The sequence below is a fragment of the Poecilia reticulata genome, linkage group LG22 (assembly GCF_000633615.1).
Source record: "Poecilia reticulata strain Guanapo linkage group LG22, Guppy_female_1.0+MT, whole genome shotgun sequence".
NCBI classification, from domain to species: domain Eukaryota; kingdom Metazoa; phylum Chordata; class Actinopteri; order Cyprinodontiformes; family Poeciliidae; genus Poecilia; species Poecilia reticulata.
Window position 1 is genome coordinate 1042472 of NC_024352.1, and position 6300 is coordinate 1048771.

Genomic DNA, 6300 nt, shown 5'->3' on the forward strand with positions numbered 1-6300 from the left:
GCTCTGTGAACGGCTCTGAGAAGCAGTTGACAGAGTCTTCTCCTTTTGCTTGCAGAAGCTTTGTCATGAAATTCATATACGTTGTCTGTGGTTCTTTTATGTAGGTTCTAGGAAAATACCTATCATAAGGTATACTACTCTGATTGGAGTGCAATTTTGGGAAACTAACCGACATCTATGGATCACTTTCTAAAGACAAAAAACACAACCATAAAATAATGTCTATCACTGCAGTGCACGTCCCATCCCATGAGAGTAGGGCGACGTGCGGTGGTGGGCATCCCTTATTTTGATTTCTGAAAGGTGGMAACCCTAGCCCCGTCCCAACACTCACACTGCACCTTACACCCCTCTATGAAGTGCACACCTGTCAAGTTTGGATTTAAAAATAAAGGAAATATTCCAACGCAAATCGTCCCACCAGCCCAACTGTTCGAGGTCCAGCATCCCTTAAAGACAGGTTTACAAGAAATCTAAAATATCTACCTATCCAGCACTTAGAAGACACAATTAGGTGCTCAGAATCTGATAGCTCTACCTTTGTTGACACTGAAATGCAGTGGCGATTCCTATGTAATTCCTATAATAAAGCCTAAATGAAAAGTAAAAGGAATTGAAGCACAGTTATTTTACATATGTATATCAACCTACACAATATAATCCCTTTGAATTTAACTGTTATTTAAGGTAGAAATTACATTTCACTGGGCAGGAAATGAACATATATTTGGCATTTTTGGCAGCTTTTTGGTGTGATACTGAATGCATTCTACTATTCAGTGCATAAGACWTATGCTTTAATTTTCTGAATCAGTAGAACCCAGCAGTTWAAAAAAGTCAAAAATCTTTATCGTTATTATTATTTATAGAGTTCCATCCACTGTGACAGACTGGCAACCTGTCCATGTGACCTCACCTCTCACCCATTGACCGATGGAGATAGACACCAGCACCTCTCATAACCCCAGTAGGGATAAAAGTGTTGGATAATGGATGGATGGATGGAGTTCCATCCATCACAGGACAGTGATCACACAGTGGTTTGAAACGTAACCTAGCTTAATGCAGATAACCCATGAAAAGAAACACTTTTTGACATTATGAATTTAAATGGGCGTATATTATGACAAACGACAAAACATGCGACACTCTCATGGGGAGAACATCCCTAGTTATATGGATAGAAAAAGACAAACCTTGGTTGTAATCTTGGGCATACAACAACGTGTTTTATTGCTGAACCACAATTTGTATAAAAGAAGTAAATGACAGAGAGACACATTCTAGCAGACTAAACGCGCTCCTTAGCGCACTCCTTCATGGGGGCGCGCCCCATCGCACACGATCAATATTTGACCCACTGTCACTTTTTGGCACAACACCTGATTTGTTCCCGGGTTATAATAATATGCTGTAGTAATAAATGATGCTACTAGCTTTTTTTAAAAATTATTATTATTGTTATTTTTCTTGCACAAACTGCTTAGAAGGCAGTTTGTGCACTAATCTTGCACAAACTGCCTTCTAAGCTACTGCAGGTGGACGTTCTCACATGGTTAATGACTTAATTCAATTAGGATAAGTACAGAAATTCTTATTTGAAATTATTATATTATAATACGGGAAATTTATGGGAAAATACCAATACGGAAGGATAGCGGGAAAGAGGGGTGAAATATGGTAGTTTCCTGGCAAAAGTGAGAGACTTGACAATTATGGAAGTGTTTACTCAATCAAAGTGAACAAGGGTTCGAGTGTGCAGGTTACAAGAGCACTTTGAATTGCCTTGTTGCTGAAAATGTGCTAAATAAATAAAATTACCTTACCTTACAAGAGTGCAAAATTTTGAGAATTAGAACAGTATACCTCTGCATATCAAGTTTGATTTCCAAAATGGTGGATAGGTCAGTGTACTAACATTCACAGGCTTAAAGGCAATTCCTCTAACTATGATTCATCTAATTAAACGTAGGCTTACACATTTAACTGCTACTCAAAAAACCCCATCTCTGATTACAAATGGCTATAGAGACACAAAATGTAATAAATTCATAAGGAACAATCTAACATCAATTTTCTTGCCATCTCCACTAAGAAGAAAACATTTGTTTAAAAATCATGATCTCAAAAAAAACAACCTCATGCCTTTCTTTTTCACTCCCACAAAAAAATTTAAGAAATTAATTTAAAAATTATGTAAGACATTTTCCCTGTAATGACTTTCTGCAAAAATAAATTTAACGTAAATATCAACTAGTGCGTGTTTTGTGACAGATGTTGATTCACTTTTTATTCCAATTTCAACTTCATTGTTGTTTTTAGATAGATTTTCAAAACTGGATCTTGTAYAAGAAATCTAATCTTCTTTTAAGTTTTTATACAATAACATTTTATCTTCTAACCCAACAGGTGATGAAGAGTCAAATTATGGTATTAATGAGTTAATCATCTGGCTAAATTTTTATTCACAATTGCCGYTTTCTTCTCCATTTCTAACATATTTTAAGTGAAGTGCTTAAACATTGAAATAACAAAAACAGAGTAATCTTTGTACAAATAGTAATTTAAGACTTGAAATTCCTCTTGCATTTTTGCCATTTTCTGTTTTACTTTCCTCACACACTTAGCTTGTGTGACTATTCTTTTCTTTATTTTTTTCTGCTCAGTTTATCTTGCCAAAAGTTTTAGTTACGAATTTGTGCCTTATTTTCTTTGAACTTTCAATAAATGCAAAAAAAAAAAGCCATATTTCTGCCTTTTATCTCAAAGCGTAACATGCATATACTTCACTGAAGTCTGCCCAGATGCAGACTAAGCAGAAGTGTGGAAATAGAACCCAAGAGGGGTGGGGCTTAAAGACTGATGTGGAGAATTGGAACACACTACACATTCAAACCCTTTAACATGAACACGCATTGGAAGGTCGCAAGGGCAGAACAAGTGAGAGTATTGCGATGGGCCTTATGTGTTTGCTGGATGGTTTAACACAAACTGAGTAACCAGAAGTGAAGAGGTAGTCATCATGAACACCTGTGAGATTCACTCCTTTGAGGTTAACAAAATAAGCCTCAAAAATGACGGTTGATTCTTGAGCTACAAGAATAGCTGCACTTTCTCTTTCGCCAGCTGTAAAGTGTTATGCTGTGATACTTTACCAAATGCTTTGTTTAATTGGTAGAAATGTTTGTTCCCTAAAGCAAAAATGGTGTGATTTGAATTTTCTTAACTACACTGTGAAAACTGTTGATATGTCTTAGTTTAGTAAATCAAACTAAGACTTCTACTTCTATATCTATTTAAACTAGATAAGTAAAGCAAAATTCATTGATTGCCACACTAACTTATGTCAGTAAAGTTGGAACTGCAAAGTATTTTTTTTATAAGTTTTACTAAGTACAATAAAGGTTTTTGAATATACTGAACATAACTCAGTTTTGTGGAAATTGCTGACATAACTGTATTAAGTAAATGGAACAATCTTTTTTTTTTTTGTAGGTGTGCGCTATGAGAGGACAGGTCTTTTTCTGTAGTTAGTCCAACATTCTCTTCAAAACCAAACTTAAGACCCATTTATTTAAAAATATTTTTGTCTTTTAGTATTTTTAGATAGATTTTTTTAACAAGGTTATATTTTATAGCTTTTTACTATTTCTGTTTTATTGTGTGTATTTATTTGTGTTAATGTTGGAACAATTTGGTCAATGCAAAGCATTGTTGAAATGTGCTATATAAATAAAATTTGATTGATTGAGAGCACTCCAAAAATAAATGTGGATAAAACTCGATGACCTGAAGCAATATTAGAAACAAACTATCCCCACAGTGATAGAAAACACTGTTGAGACGTCTTGCTGCTGAAGGTGTTTGATCATGGGACAGAATTAGGTTTTCAGCCAGACCTCTTCATTTCTGGCCAATAAAGGACAACAGAATCTGATGTGGATTTGTGCATTTGATGACAGATTTAGTAGAACCTGGTAAAGATGAGCCTATTATCCATCCATCCACTATCCAACATGCCTATCTTTATGGGGCCATGAGGAGTGCAGTGCATCTCCAGCAATTGCCGGTTATTATTTATTAAAAACAATTAAAGAAGGATGTACTTTCTTTTTGCCATCACTGTTGGCTATGGACCAAGGTAGATTTTGTTTATTTGTTTATGTCCTCAGTGTAGGCTAGCATATTTGGCCAACATTTCCTAACAAAAATATAAAGGAGAATCATGTTCAGATCATTTTTAGGTTTGCAATTAAGTTTTGTGCATTAATTTAAAAGTCCTTAAGAAAATTTTATTGTCTTACAAAAGAGAACCTAAACTACATCTGGCTTCACAGGTAACTCCATTTACTTCCTACAGCGGTGAGCACCAGATAGGGAAAAGTTGGTGTTTTATCCAGATTCCGTCAGAATTTTGTTTCTCAGTATCAAAATGTTTCCAACTTCAGCTCTGCCTTCATGGTCTCCCACCTACACACTCAGGCTTTTCATCGAGCTGCCCGTCTCAGTGCTACTAAGGGGGACAAACAAAACATTTATTTTAATATAAATGTTTACACATAAATATAATTTCATTTATATTGTCTTTTTCTAAACACTTGACATTAGAATCACATTGACCCGGTCACACTCACAAACACACACATTCCTACACTGACACGGTTTAGATTTCCGATCCATTATGATAATGTTTAATATTATATAAAAATATTTATCTAATTTCATAAAGACAATTTTAAAAAATTACACAAAAAAATTACAATGTTCCATTAAAAGAAATCTTTACACTCCTGCATGGTATACATGCATTCTTCACCCAGCCTGGTTTCTGGTTTTAAAAAGTGCCAATATAAAATACTGATAGAAAGATGACAGCAAAAACATTTAAGTAGCACTGTTTACATTGGGCAAACTTTGTGTGGAATGTGATTGCATCCTCTATCAGAGAAGATAGTCCAACTAATTAACCAGCAGACATCAACTCCTTAGACTCCTAGAGTTCCTCTAGAAAGACTAGAAAGAAAAAAATAAGTTTTTGGGTTGCTTTGAACACCGGGCTGCTCCTGCTATTCCTGCCTCCCTTCACTCCTCTGCTTTGGCTCACAGATCCTCCCCACATTAGTGTTAAAGAACAGACCTGCATAAGTGGTTGTATTCTGCACAATAGCACTTTTACTAAAAAACACTTATGCTAACAGTTTTTTTAAAGCCACTGTATCCTGTAAAACCTTCAACTGTTCACATGTTATTAAAATGACCTTTAATCCATTATATTGAAATCTATTTAGTCAAAAGAAAAAAAAAATGTTCTTTTGGTCAAAAATAGACAAAAAGCCAAGGGAAAAGGTAATAAAACTTTGATTCTTATTTCAATAAGATTATATTTTCATTTCTGTCCATCTTATAATTTTTTTTTCCATTCACATTTCATTTATTTCGGTATCTACTAGAAATCATGCCACATTTAGTCACAGTTGATGAAGTCTGAGCTCCGGTATATTATTTTCCAAACAATTTCTTTCCGTTGTCCTATTGTGAGAAGCTTAGACCTATACAATTTTAAATCAACCTATTCTATGTACTCCAGTTTAGATCTAAACGCAGTAAATTCTATTAGTTATTATTAGTTTTAGTTATGATCTGAGTAAACTTGCCATCTGTCTAGACCAGCCCGGAACCTGTTCGCACCGGAGCTCCTCTCAGACTCCTGGTGCGGCTCATGGGGCTGCAGGAGGAGCACCTGTCGGAGTGAACTCCACTCTCTGAGCTTGACATGGCGGGAAGGCAGGGAGTCACTGACCTGTCACTCAGTTGATGCGCTGCTCACACCAAACCAGCTGCTTCTGCTTCCTCTGGACTTGGAAATAGTCTTTCTGCGCMTTCAAAGCTGCAGCACCAATGAGCCCAAAAAGACGTTAACACGGTACTGAAGTACAACTAAAGTTTCAGACAGACGCAGCGCCTCTTCCTAAGATTTTTGTCTTCTGAGAACTTTATGCCTGCCTGTATGTTTTCGGCCATCCCTTCTCCCCCCCAACCCTCTGCCGAATCCAGCACTCAAAGAGCAAACATGAAGCTTTAGCCCATTTCGAAACGTCTGCAGCCACGCCCCCCTCTTGCGCACAGAGGAGGGTGCCTCAGCAGCCAGTGGCGGAGCCAGGGGGGCCAGTGCCCCCCCTGTCATCTGATTGGCCCCCTCAGTGGCCCCCCCTGATGATTGACATGTAACAGCACCAGGTTATTCCTGTACATTATTTGGAATCATTCTAAGTCAACCTAATATCTAAAGAAGAAAAACAA

The 6300-nt window shown here is 36.6% G+C and overlaps 1 protein-coding gene across 4 annotated transcripts in view; it reads right to left on the reverse strand.

Annotated features, from left to right (window-relative positions):
• esr2b (estrogen receptor 2b) overlaps positions 1–6028 on the reverse strand; it is a 148905-nt gene extending 142877 nt beyond the window's left edge. For all 4 annotated transcript variants that reach the window (XM_008398651.2, XM_008398650.2, XM_008398649.2 and 1 more), the window contains exon 1: positions 5801–6028. The gene's annotated coding sequence lies outside the window, so the exon portion shown is untranslated. The remainder of the gene's footprint in view (positions 1–5800) is intronic.
• Between the last annotated feature and the right edge of the window lie 272 nt (positions 6029–6300).